General features: G+C 41.0%; 1 protein-coding gene across 7 annotated transcripts in view; it reads left to right on the top strand.

Moving 5' to 3' along the window:
• The window catches only part of GULP1 (GULP PTB domain containing engulfment adaptor 1), a 294,443-nt gene that overhangs the window by 91,323 nt on the left and 190,276 nt on the right, over positions 1-12,844 (top strand). The window contains exon 4 of one of the 7 annotated variants that reach the window (XM_050916431.1): positions 4,948-5,046. The exons of the other annotated variants lie outside the window; for them this stretch is intronic. The gene's annotated coding sequence lies outside the window, so the exon portion shown is untranslated. The remainder of the gene's footprint in view (positions 1-4,947; positions 5,047-12,844) is intronic. 7 annotated transcript variants of the gene reach the window in all.

Raw genomic sequence — 12,844 nt, 5'->3', positions numbered from 1 at the left:
TATTTTCAGATATCTAAACCTCCAAGTGCTTTTTAAAAAACAGATCACGATGATTAAGAAATTCCTTTTGCTAAGCCAGTGTTCTTTACTTTCCTGACTTCTTGTCCCCAGAGGAGTTAACTAGAAGACCAGGATGCTCACAGCCTAGGTGGAGTTTTGGAGGATGGTGTAAACGTATCTGGGCATTTCAAGAGGTCTCAGACATTGATTTGGGGGTCTAGAGTGGCTGTGCATCAATGCCCCATATCCGAAAGATGGATGTCAGAGAAGAGTTCTGAACCTGAGGGTGTGCCCTATAAAGCCCCAGAGCTAGAAACCGTAACTAGACTTTACCCAGACCAGTTTGGAAGCTTGTGGGACCCAGTATCTGGGACAACTTGCAAGAGAATGGTGACCGTATAATGGGGTTCTGGGGCACATCATAAGTCTTCTCACATACGTAAAGCAGACAGGATTTGGCTTTGAACATATTAAATCATTGTAGGGCAATGCTTGAGAATAATTGTTCAGTACTGACTGTAGGTTATAGTGTATTTGTTTTTGTTTTACACTAGGGGAATATGCTTTATGTATATAAGATTTTTTTCTCAAACTTGAAATTATAGTATACAAACATATTCAGATTTGATGCATCATAATTTCTTTGCGATAATCTCTGATCAGTGAGTGAAGCAATGGAAAGCTAAAGGTAATAAATTGATCTCAACTCTTTCTCAGGCTATGACGATCTAGAAGGATAATGCTGCATGTCAGTACTTTTCATTATCTGTGATAGAGTTTAAAAGAATAATTAAGATGTGCTTATATTGTAAGCTATTGTCATGCACATTGTCATAGTAACATGCATAGTATAAAAATTAGCATAACTTGATGACAAACTATTTTAAAGGTGCTACAAATTCCTATGGAGACTATTGTAGTATGTTTCCCTTTGATTTTCAAAATGATGTTGCTTAAATTATCTGTAAAATAATCTGTAGGCACATCCTGGCTGCTGTTAATATTTGTCAAAGCTATCTTTGATAAGCTGGTAAACCTCCTTAATTCTTTGACTGAGATTTTCCCTTACTGTCACTTTGCATCATACCACTTTAGTTATTCCTCCCCACAGTATCCTTAGTCCCAGAAATGCCTCCCCAGCCATATTCCTCCCACATTAAACCTCCCCAACCCAGTCCCTGCCCTCTGGGTTTTCAGCCTGCAGGCTTTCTGTGGATTACTAGTTGAGACAGCAATCTCTATCCTCCTCTTTTCCCTCTACGCCTCCTTTGCCATGCTCCCCAGCCCTGCATCTGACTGTGTCATTCTTCAGACAGGAAATCACTGATGGTTCACCAAGTGATTTTCTCTCTGGCAAATCACAGGTAAAAGTTTTCCCGCAACATAACCCCTTCCCACAGACTCCAACTTCCTATTCGAAAGCAAACCCTACATGCGCAACCTCCTTCCCAACCCTACCACTTACATTTTCAGTCAACATCAGCTGGGTGACCTGCGTGTCCTTGCTTGATTTTTCACTGTGTTGGAGGAGAATCACAATCTTTGAGGGGGATGGGGCTGCTGTTTGTGATGCACCTGCAGACACAGTTTGTCAGCACGAGTGGTGAGGAATATGAGAGAGAACTGACTTTGACAGGCTCACTCATCAGCCTTGCCCACCCATAGTGGATAGTAAATTGGATAGTTTCTAATTTTAAAAGAAAAACATGGATTAAGGCATCAAATGTCCATTCTAATAGGGTTTCAGATAGACCTTGTATGATCAAATGATCCAGTTCCTATTTACCCTGGCTCTTTAGCCTTTGTCAAAGACTTTATATGTTGTTTTATTGAAGAGATGGAGCTAGAAGTCACTGCCTTCACTTACACTAGCCTTGCATTTGGCCCGGAAAACTATTGTCAAAATTCTTTGCTTATTTTATGTTTTGATTTTAGTGTGACTTTATGGAAACAACTTTGTACTGCATTGGGAAATACTGTTTGTTTATAATCCAGTCATGAAAGTTTACGGATTACTGATGAAAGAAAGTAGTGGCCTACTTTTCAAAAGTGGAGAGCTCCCACACATCCCACTAAAGTCAACAGAAACTACATACGCTCAGTCTGATAGAGTGGGATATGCCTCTAGCAGATTGTGAACTCATTTTCTATTGTCTTTCTTTTTGTGCCTCCTTTTGTGTGTGCAAACTGCCATATTGTGTTCTGTGTTGACAAGGTCAGTCCATTTCATACTCTGCCCTGCCAGGGAGGGATGTGGGATACCTCAGAGAGGACTATCAATGAGAGAGCCATCAAAGAACCATCATGAGTATAAGGAACTGGAGACTTGAGAGGGATGAGGCATTTGTTTTGGTGTCTAAGTAGCTGGTCTGTGGACCACCACAGCCCAAGGAAGGAGCAGCAGACACAAGGTCTAGCCCAGGGAGGGTACCTTAGAGACCCAGAGCTAGGGGCAACAACCCCACTCTGACTAGACCTGGTTTGCTTAGAAGCACATGGGATTCACCACTTGGGTCCATTCGTAACAGATTGGTATCCTTCCAGAGACTGGGGATGGGCCAGGTTGTGATAATTAGCACCTTTAAAAATCAGGCCACTAGTGACTAAATAAAGGATATTGTTTAGCTGGAAACAACTTTGTAGACATTTTATAAGAAAAGGAAAGGAAATATTTAGGTTCAAAACAGCTGGAGGTCTGCGCAGTGTGAAAGCATAAATTAATATGTTGCACTGTTTCTTGGCACCCACTGAAGAGTGAAAAAATACCATCTCCCTCATAGAACATTGCATGGGGCAGTATAGATGTTAGAGGCTATTGGGCTGGTGTGGAATCTGGTTTCTGAGAGGCACTTCTAATTGGAGAGATGGAGCTGAGGCAAACTGGAAGCCAGTGTCTGTGGTGTATGGGGAAGGAGCTGTGGCCTGAGAGCAAAGGAAAAAATCTGCTCTTTCCTGCTTGTTATAGCTTGGGGCCAGATGCTACCCCGTAATTTCCCTGTCCCTGCTTTAGAGGAAGGGGTTACAAGGCTTCACGCAGCCCCTTCCTACTGGGGCTGGGAGACAAGGCAGGTAGACCCAACATTAGAGAAAAATGTAATTAACAAGAATTTGTGATATCTAGAACTTTTTTTGCACGTAGATTCATTTAGTGCTGAGAAGCTGCTTTACTTAAGATGATTAGGCACAAATTCCAATGTAGATTTTACTGATTTGTTATGGGCTTATGTAGTACTTAGACGTTGGAATTTCAAGCCAGAGCTGTCGTCTCATTATTTTAAAAGTCTGTTTTTGAAATCCATCAAGGTAGGTTTTTGGTGACTAGATGACTTGAATATCATGGGAAGCAAGAATATAACAAAAAATTCCTCACCTGTAACATTACAACAGAGTTTATAGAAAGGCACATTGAACTGATGTGTTTTTTAAAAAAAATATTATACATCTTGGAGAGAAGTTTAACTCTGTGTGTGTGTTTGTGAGTGTGTGCGTGCGTGGGGAGGGTGCGAGGGGAATTCTTTCTTTACGCTGAATAGCACCTTATTCCACAAGTTGTCCCATTGAAGTCCTTGTTATTTAACATATGTAAATAGATTACAGTTTGGCTCTTTATAATGAAACACATGTTTAAACTAGGGGTAACTAGTGTAATGCTTTGACTGTATTTGTAATAAGCTGACAATAATTGCTGTAAGGGTCTATAGTAAATCTGAAATGCTTAAAGTCTTGTAATTTCACATTGGCTACAGTGAGTTGTAATAATAGTTCAGTGGAAGGTCACAACTTTCCTGTTTTGCTGGAGAGATGTAAAATTTATTTTTACTGCTGTAATAGTATACTGTGGGGCTCTAGTGTGGGCTTCAGCTGGAGAACACTATTGACTTCTCAGTGCCTCTGGTTTGGTTAATTTTAGCTACAGAACTCCTGCCTTTCTGGCACTTGATGTGCTCACTGACAGGTCATTATTCTAACAGTGGACCCCTGAGGACATGATTTAAAGGGGAAGGATTCCTATGAAGGGCCTTGCTTCAGCTAATGCACACATCATTTAAACAATGGTTTGCATGTACCAAAATCTACAGTAGTGAAGTCTGAGACTTTGGAAAACCGAGGGCTTATCTACACCTACAGTAATGCAGTGGCGTAGCTGCACCAATACAGCTGTGCTGCTGTAGCATTTAGTGAAAACTTCACCTGCACTGATAGAAGAGCTTCTCCCATTGGTGGTTGTACTCCACCTCCCCGAGAGGCAGTAGCTATGCCAATGGGAGAAGCCCTCTCATTGACATAGTACTGTCTACACCAGAGATTAGGTCAGTATAACTGTGTCACTCGAGAGTGTGCATTTTCCACACCCCAATTGATATAGTTATACTGATCTAAGTTGGTAATGTAGAAGACCAAGCCTGAGGTTGTGATACCACAAATCATTACTTACTCCAAATAAGTGGTCTTTTTACACTCCAGTAAGAGGTCACTGGGATTATTTGTGAGCTTGGGTATTCATGATAAGGCTCTGAATATCTCAAGAAAGATACAACAGTCTTTCAGTTAAATGAAAAATCAAACAAATAAATAAAGCACTTACAGGCCATGTTAGAGTCATATCTACATTCACACACAGAGTTAAGAAATGCCAAAGTTGTTGCTGTAATATTTATTTGCTTACATTGCATGCAGTGTAGGTGTTTAATGACCTATTCAAATCAAAACACAAATATTACATATGTGCCATGAGAGAGTGTTAATGAACCTTGGCTTTTGCATTTACTAATTTTGCATTTAATGTAACCTTAATGTTGCATTAACTTTGGTTATTTAAAGAAAACAGGATTAAAAATCATAATGAAATTTCCTGTACATGAAGGCATTTAAATAGCCCCACCAGGCTTTTTGAAATTGAGCTCTAGAGAGTTGCACTCACAGTTCTCCATTCTCCACAATATACAGGAAGGGTGAAGTAACACCTATGCTGCTGTTCTTTGACTAAACCATCACTGAATCCCAGGACTTCACCTAAATAAAATCGTTAAAGGATCTTTTATATAGGTAAGGGAAATTTATCCTGTGAACACTCTAAAGTAAATGAGCCATGTAGATTCCTAATGCAACCTTTTATATATTTTTAAAAAGTTGAATGAGGGGTAAATTTGGTCCAATGTTTAGCTGTTCTAAATTAAAATTAAATTGAGTAATTGACAGTCATAACTGGGTTAAAATAAGTGGCTACAATAATTTAATAAGAATGAATCATTCTGGCAAATACTGTCCAAATTAACTATTTTTTAAATATAGATGCATTTTAGTATTATTAAGCCAAAATGGTAATGAATGTGATAAATAATTAATGCATTAATTCATAACTTAATTGTTGGTTATGATGCTTGTGGTATATTGTAATTAGTAATTGTTAATTGTAATTATTAACTATTTATGAGAGAAACAACTTTCTTTACAAGAGTATAAAATTGCCCACACAGATTAATAATAACCTAATGTTAATAAAATATCCAAACTCTAATTGATAAGTAGAAATGTAAATGTATCTCTTACAGACTTCTTGGGTAAAAATTCAAAATTCATAGATGTTTAAGGCCAGAAGTGATCATTATGATAGTTTAGTCTGATGTCCTGCATAACACAGGCTATAGAATTTCACAAGGTGATTCCTGCATCAAGCCCGTAACATCTGATTTGAGCTACAGCACATGCTTTAGAAAGACATCCAATCCATTTAATGACTGCAAGTGAGAGACAGTCCATTATATCCCTAGGTAAATATTTCCAACAGTTAATTATACCCTCGCTGCTAAAAATGTGCACCTTATTTCTAGCTAAGTGGTGACTTTCAGTGAGATTTAGCCTAAGTGGCTAAGTCACTTAGTGCTTCTTAAAATGTTACCCTTTAACCTTTCTGTCATGATCTTTGCAAAACAAGTAAATTGCAGTGCTGATGTCTTGTGGGTCAATGCAGAAATAAGACTGCACTCTAGTAATTTTTTTTTTAGGCTGAAGTTGCAGTACTTATAAGTCCAGAAGATTTGTGATCACTAATATCCTAAATAATCATAAGGACTGGGACACCCTTCCTGTGCCCTGAACATCCACAGGAGAGGGAGTTGGACTACACCAAGATCTTACCCTACTGGTGTCACAATTCTAAAGTGCTCTATCCTACCTTTCCCTATGAGTAACCAGTATACAGCTAATCACCTATGTATAGTACATTGTAGGTAGCATGCTAGGAACATAACATACCCCTTTTTGGATCCTGTGCCATGGGACTGAATTGATGTCCTCTACTGCTTTCATTATCTTGCAGCAGGGGGCTTTGGGGCCAGCTGAAAATGGGCAAGAGGAATATATAATTGGTAGCAGAGGAAGAGACAAGTGGTATAGGGAAGAAGCTGAGACCATCAAATAAGGATGTCCGGAGGGAGGAGGTAATTTTTTCCCTGAGATCTGAGGAGAGAGGGCCACAGCTGGAATTCTGTCCTCAAGCAAGGAGGACTCTACAGTTGTTGTTGGGGAAGGAAGGCTATAGCAGAGAGCTTTCAAATGCTCACAGATATTTTTCTAAACAACTTGTCAAAGAAAACATTGCCAGTTCACGGGCAATGCACTGTTACTGTGCTGAGAAAAGCCTCTGTCACTCACAGTGGAGGAAATGTAATTATCCTACTTGTTTTCCATGTCATTCAACATTGTTACTCTTGATAATCAAGAGAGAAAATGAGCTGAAAGCAATGAGACAAATGAGCTGACTGTCTAAATCAAAATGGAGTGATTTAATACATTTAACAGGTGTAAAAACATTTTACCTAAAGCGGACTTCATATCAGTGAGTTTTTGAAAACCTGAATCTAAAAAGTGAAATATGGGGGGATAAAAGGTATTTTCTGTGTGAAAAATAACACAGCCCTTTACTTCCTTTTGGAAATTCTTTGCCCTATTATGGGAATAAGTGGTGTTCAGGAAACATAAATCCTTATTTGCACAACGAAAGCATCCAGCTGATCAACATTTCTTTGTTGCCCTCAAGATAATACTTTATTTGAGCTGCTTATCTGAGATCCACTAGAAGGATTAGCCCATGATGTGAATGCACATGATTGTTTAAGGGAAAATAAAGCATATTGTTAACTGCATTGCAACTTTGAATTGTTTTCTGCTTGAGCATCAAGCTCAACTTAATTCTTAATTTCTGTTCTCCAGGCTTTTATAACAAATGCCAGCCATAAGTAATTTTATTTTTAAAAGAAACAAAATACCCTGCAGATAATCAGTAGCTGTAATTTCTTCCGCTTTACATGTAAGGCAGTGGTAAAAGAACACTTTTTGTTTGATTAAAGCATAATAAACATGAGCAAATAAAATAAATTGAACGTGAAGAAGGAAAAGTATATTCCTCACGAAACTACTCTTTGAATCATATCCTGTTAGTAACCTAGATGTGCATTTAATATTGGAATGTATAATTTTAATGTAAACAAATGTGTTGTTTACTTTTATTTAGTTCATAGAAATGTATACTAGCCTAATAAAATTCACAGTAAGTTTCCTTCCTTTTTATGTAATCAGGAGCACTGGAAAACTGATGTATGCTATAAAATGGTTTTAATCAAAATTTTATTGATAATATTAAAGATTGTTGTTATATTTGTTATTTAACCTGCTAAATGGTTTAATTTGGGTTGTGTTTTTCTCATTATGTTGGTATATGTATTTGCCCTCTGCTTCGTAAGGATGTTTCAGACTATCCTTCTTTCATTGTGTACTACAACAGCAGTTGAGATCAGCTGAAGAGCTCATACTAAGGGTACGTCTACAGTACAAAATTAATCTAACTTATTCTATTTGAATTTTCTGAAGCAATTTTATACATTCGGTGTTGTGTGTCCCCACTAAAGCACATGAATTCGGCGGAGTGCGTCCACAGTGTTGTCAGATTCTACCGGTGTGGTGCTCTGCTCTGTTCAATGTTGATATCAATCGGCTGTGTGTGTGTGTTCCCTCTGTGTGCTGTCCCAGCTCTGTGCAGATAGCTGACACAGCAGACCCCAAGAGGACCCCCAATGACCACAGAGTCTAGTAAGGTACAAAGGCTTATTGTCAAATGAAGCACAATGATAGTTCCCTCTAGATTTTACTCTACAGGACATACTACAAGTATGTGCCCCCTGGCAATGGACTCAGCTCAGTCAGTGGTGGTACTTTCCACTGCCCCCTAGGCTGGACAAAGACACCGCCCCAGGGATGCATTCTTATACACAGGTACAAACAAGTTACACATCGCTCCTGACGTATTGAGGTGCAGCCCTTCTACGTAGCAAGGTACAACCCTTCTACGTAGTAAGGTGCCACCTCTCATCTTGTACATGTTTGTTCGAACAAAACAACTCCATCCATCATATTACCCTTTTGGCCCTGTCATTGGGATGGGTCAGCTTGTTCCTTGTTATCTGTGTGGAGTGTACAAGTATGCAAATGTTCTGATATCTGGTGTCCAGTACCTTTTAGGTATGTCTCTTTTTGCAGCATCAGCCCTTTCCTTGCCAGCTTCTGTGAGCAGGGTCTGCCTCTGGCTCACAGCTTAACTTTGCTTTATGTTAGTAAAGTCTTGACCATTACTTTAGTTCAGGTCTTAGGCCTCATACCAGGCCTCTGATACCAAGGTTTATATCTCAGGGCCTCGTCTTACTACACAGAGTACCAAGGCTAGCATCAAGTGTCGGAGTGGTGCACTGTGGGAAGCTATCCCGCAGTTCCTGCCACCCACTGGAATTCTGGATTAAGCTCCCAGTGCATGATGGGGCAAAAACATTCTCACAGGTGTTTCTAGGTGTGTGTCATCACTCGCTCCTTCCTCTGTGAAAGCTACAGCAGATGCCATACTGCCAGCAGATCGTGCAGTATGGTGCACTGTGTGTCTCCTGGTACCATGAATCCATCTCGCATATCCTCTCATCTTTCTGTCTACCTTTTATCTAACCATTTCCTGCCTTTTTTTGGCTACCGTGAACCGAGCAGCACAGCTTCCGCTGCAAACTTTGCTCTCCTGCTGTTGCATTGCTAGCTAATTTCTCCATGTTATTTGTCCTGGGCTCCCGTGGAAGCTACAGAAGGCAATAATTTTTCACCGTTTTTCAGCCATCGTGAACTGAGCTGCACAGTTTCCACTGCGAACTCTGCTCGCCTGCTCTTGCAGCTCTAGCAAGCTTCCCGCCACTGTGAAAGCTACAGAAGACAATCATTTACCGTCTTTTATCGGCCATCTTGAACCGAACAGCTTTCCTATGTTTCATGCCCTTTTTCCAGGATTACCCGTGCAGGTGCCATAGCCATCACGCATGGCCGGGCAACAGAATTCAGCTTGCAGGCAGCTTAGGGGCATGCGGGGTTTTTCTTCTTCTACATTCATTTCAGTGCTTTCAAACTGCTGGGCCCCCTTTCCCATAGCAAGCAATGCCTGATGGGTTTGCCATATAAAAGGAGGGCCTGCAGGCTCTCTGGGATGATCACTTCACACAACACCCCTCTCCCCGGCCCCTCCCACCCGCACCCACTGCATGGCTTTGATGAGGCTCTGAGCAGGGATGAGCCCATTAAACTAAACGCGAACAGCCCAGCGCAGCTGGGTTTTTCCCCCTGCCCCCCACCGCATGGCTCCGATCAGGCTCTCGCTCACCAGAAGTTCCTTCTCCAGGGTCATGGTCCGGGAGCCTGCCTTGGGAGTGGGCAGAGGCTATTGGCTCCAGCATTCAGAGTAGTTCCTGGCTGTGGGGGGAATGGATTCCCCACTTGCTGCCTGTGCACTGTCCTCCTCCTCCTCCTCTTCATCCTCCAATGACTCTTCTTCCTCTCTCCGTGCAACTCCTCCATTGCAAGTGTCCATGGACAGTGATGGGTTAGTGGTGGCGTCACCCCCCATAATTGCATGCAGCTCACAGTAGAAGTGGAATGTATGGGGCTGGGACCCAGAGTGCCCGTTCGCCTCCCAGGCTTTTTGGTATGTTTGCCTGAGCTCCTTGATTTTGTACGACACAGCTCTGTGTCCCTGGAGTAGCCTCTTTCTGTCATGGCCCTGGAGACTTTAACATACGTATTTGCGTTCCTTTTTTTGGAACGTAGTTTTGCTGTAACAGATTCATCTCCCCAACATACGATGAGATTCAGTACTTCCAGTTCGGACCATGCTGGAGCTCGTCTGCAAATCCAGGACTTCATGATCTCTTGTGATGGTGGACTGTGCTGAGTATCACCTGTGCTGATGGTGTCCAAATAGGAAATTAAATTCAAAAGTTCCCCGGGGCTTTTCCTGTCCACCTGGCTAGTGCATCGGAATTGAGTGTGTTGTCCAGAGTGGTCACAAGGGAGCGTTCTGGGATAGCTCCCAGAGGCCAATAACATTGAATTGCACCCACAACACCTTTAACCCGGGATTGTGATCTTGATTTAAGTGCTACTCCACTTGCCGAGGTGTAGTACAGAAATCAGATTAAAGAAACCTTTAAATCAGAAAAAAAACCGGTTTGGTTGTGTGGACAGAATCATTTTTTTTCCAAATTAACTCGGCTAATTCTAAAATAATCAACTAGTATAGACCAGCCCTAAGAGTTCTCATGTTCCAATGATGGGTTGCTGTTTGGCATGGTATTTTCACTGAGGTATCCTCAACTTTTTGCTTGCTTCCTTGGTCTAGCAGATTCCGGACTTGTTCATCTTAAAGAGATGTTAGGCTCAACAGCTGTCTCTTTTTAGATGTTCTCCAAAGAGAGGAAATATGCATTAGGGGAGGACAGGTGTTGCCTCCTGGGATTTATTGTGTTTGCTGTCTGTCGAAAAAAATCCCTATTCCAAAGGGAGCACATCAGTCCTATAGATTATTTTAAAATGTATTTTACAATTGATTGTATCTGCTCCTTTTCAAATGTTATGGTTTACATTAGAGTGGAGGAAATGAGTAACCTGATTCAAATGTAGACACAAAGTGTCTTAATTGATTTTTTTATTATCCAACCAAAATTGGCCTATTGGGTTATTTTCTTCCATATCCTGTGCAATCTTTGCCAGAAGGGCTCTTATAGAATCCCAGCCATAAACTGAGGCTTCTTTTCTTGGTAGATCCCTTGTAGTGGTGTATCAGTCATACTACTGCCTGCCCTTCCCCATGTGGGTGAAGGGGGATTGCAGTTTGCTCCCTAGGTACTTCCAGGTCCAAAAATCTTTGTGTGATGCATGTATGGGTTGTGTACAAAGAGTTATAAATTTGTGCTGGAAATAAATTCTTAAAATGTGTTTGGGTGGCACTGCATAAGCCCAGCCTGCTCTGAACAACAGTATATTCCTGTCTGATCAGCTAGGTTACTGGCAGAGGACAAAAAAAGTACATTTATATAGAAGGTAAACAAAACTATCAAGCTAGAAGCAGGGGAGAAGACCATTTAACAGTCACACAGGGGGCAGAATTTGTATCTCAGGAAGTCTTCCTGGGTCTTGAGCCAGAAACTTAGGGTAACATAACAGGAGCAAAAAGACCTTTTTATTATCCATCGCTGATGGGAAGTAGGGTACAACATCCTTCAGACTGAAAGTTGGATCCCCTAGAGTGGAGGACTAGGGATGTTGGCGACTTGATGTAAATAAGAAAAATGCTTAGGCAGAGCACGTAACTCGCTAAGTTTTTTGTTTTAGTCACTAGAAAGTAAGTTTTTTGTTTTATTTGTAATCATGCGTGTCTTTTTCTCTTGCTTAGTACCACTTACATCTCTCTTCTTTGTTAATAAACTTAGGTTTTATTAGAAAACCATCTCAGTGCTGTGTATTAAAGTGAAGTGTGAGTCTTCATCTAATCTTATGGCTGGTGTGTGTGCTTCTTCTTTGGAGACAGCAAACTTAATTTCTGAGAGTGTCCAGAGCACTGAACACGGCAGGGAGATGTCTCTGGGAAACTCGGAAATTGGTATTCACTGATTGTTAGCTGCTAGGCAAGGTTAAGACTGGCAGAGTCTTGAAGAGTTTGGTGGCAAGGCAGACAAGCTGATGTCAGGGAATTGACAAACAGTTCAGCGAAAGCAAAGCTCTCCCTCTTTATAAGGCAGAGTAGTGACACAGTAGCTCCCTGTTTTTGGTGTTCTGAGTACAACATCACAACATGTGGATCTGGCACAGAAGGAACGTGTAATACATACTGACCAGTCTACATGCAAATTCTGTACCATGATGTAACATCTTCTGGAGTTTGAAGAAGGATGAAGGGAGACCTTAAGTGGTAGTAGGGCCTCTGTAGTGACTGTTAAGTTGTATTTCAGAATTTTCTTTTAGTGTCAAGTGATTTGTCTGTGCAGCATTTTATGATGCTCTGGGACTTCATTCAAAAACACATTTCTCTTGGGTAGAGTATACTTATTCAAAACTGGAAAGTGCAGTATTAATTACCTTATAGCCCAGACAGTATTTTGACTGTGATTCAATCCTTTAGGCTCGTGGCTTCAGGCACGCTATCTGAGGCTTACCAGTCCAGGGGCACCATGCCACCAATCAGCCTGGCAGCACAAAAATCAAAGAAAAACTATTCTGGTGTAATGCTGGTTTGGGAATCTTTTAAAATTCCCTGTTAATTAAGCAATTTTTGTTACCCCAGCTGCCCTGAATCTTTGAGTTTACCCATCTGCGGGAACATTAACCAATAGGTCTACAGAACCTATGGCTAGGGCTCATCAATTTTTGGGACACTATAATGGAAGGGAATTCAGGGAGAAATCACATGGGCATGGAGAACCTGTGGAGCAGCTGGCAACGTCATGCATTTAAGGAAAGCAATGGTGCTGCTTAGCCTAGGGAAGTA

This window comes from Gopherus flavomarginatus, chromosome 10, assembly GCF_025201925.1.
Source record: "Gopherus flavomarginatus isolate rGopFla2 chromosome 10, rGopFla2.mat.asm, whole genome shotgun sequence".
NCBI lineage: Eukaryota > Metazoa > Chordata > Testudines > Testudinidae > Gopherus > Gopherus flavomarginatus.
Note: the sequence above shows the minus strand (reverse complement) of the source record. Positions and strands in the feature narration are given on the sequence as shown.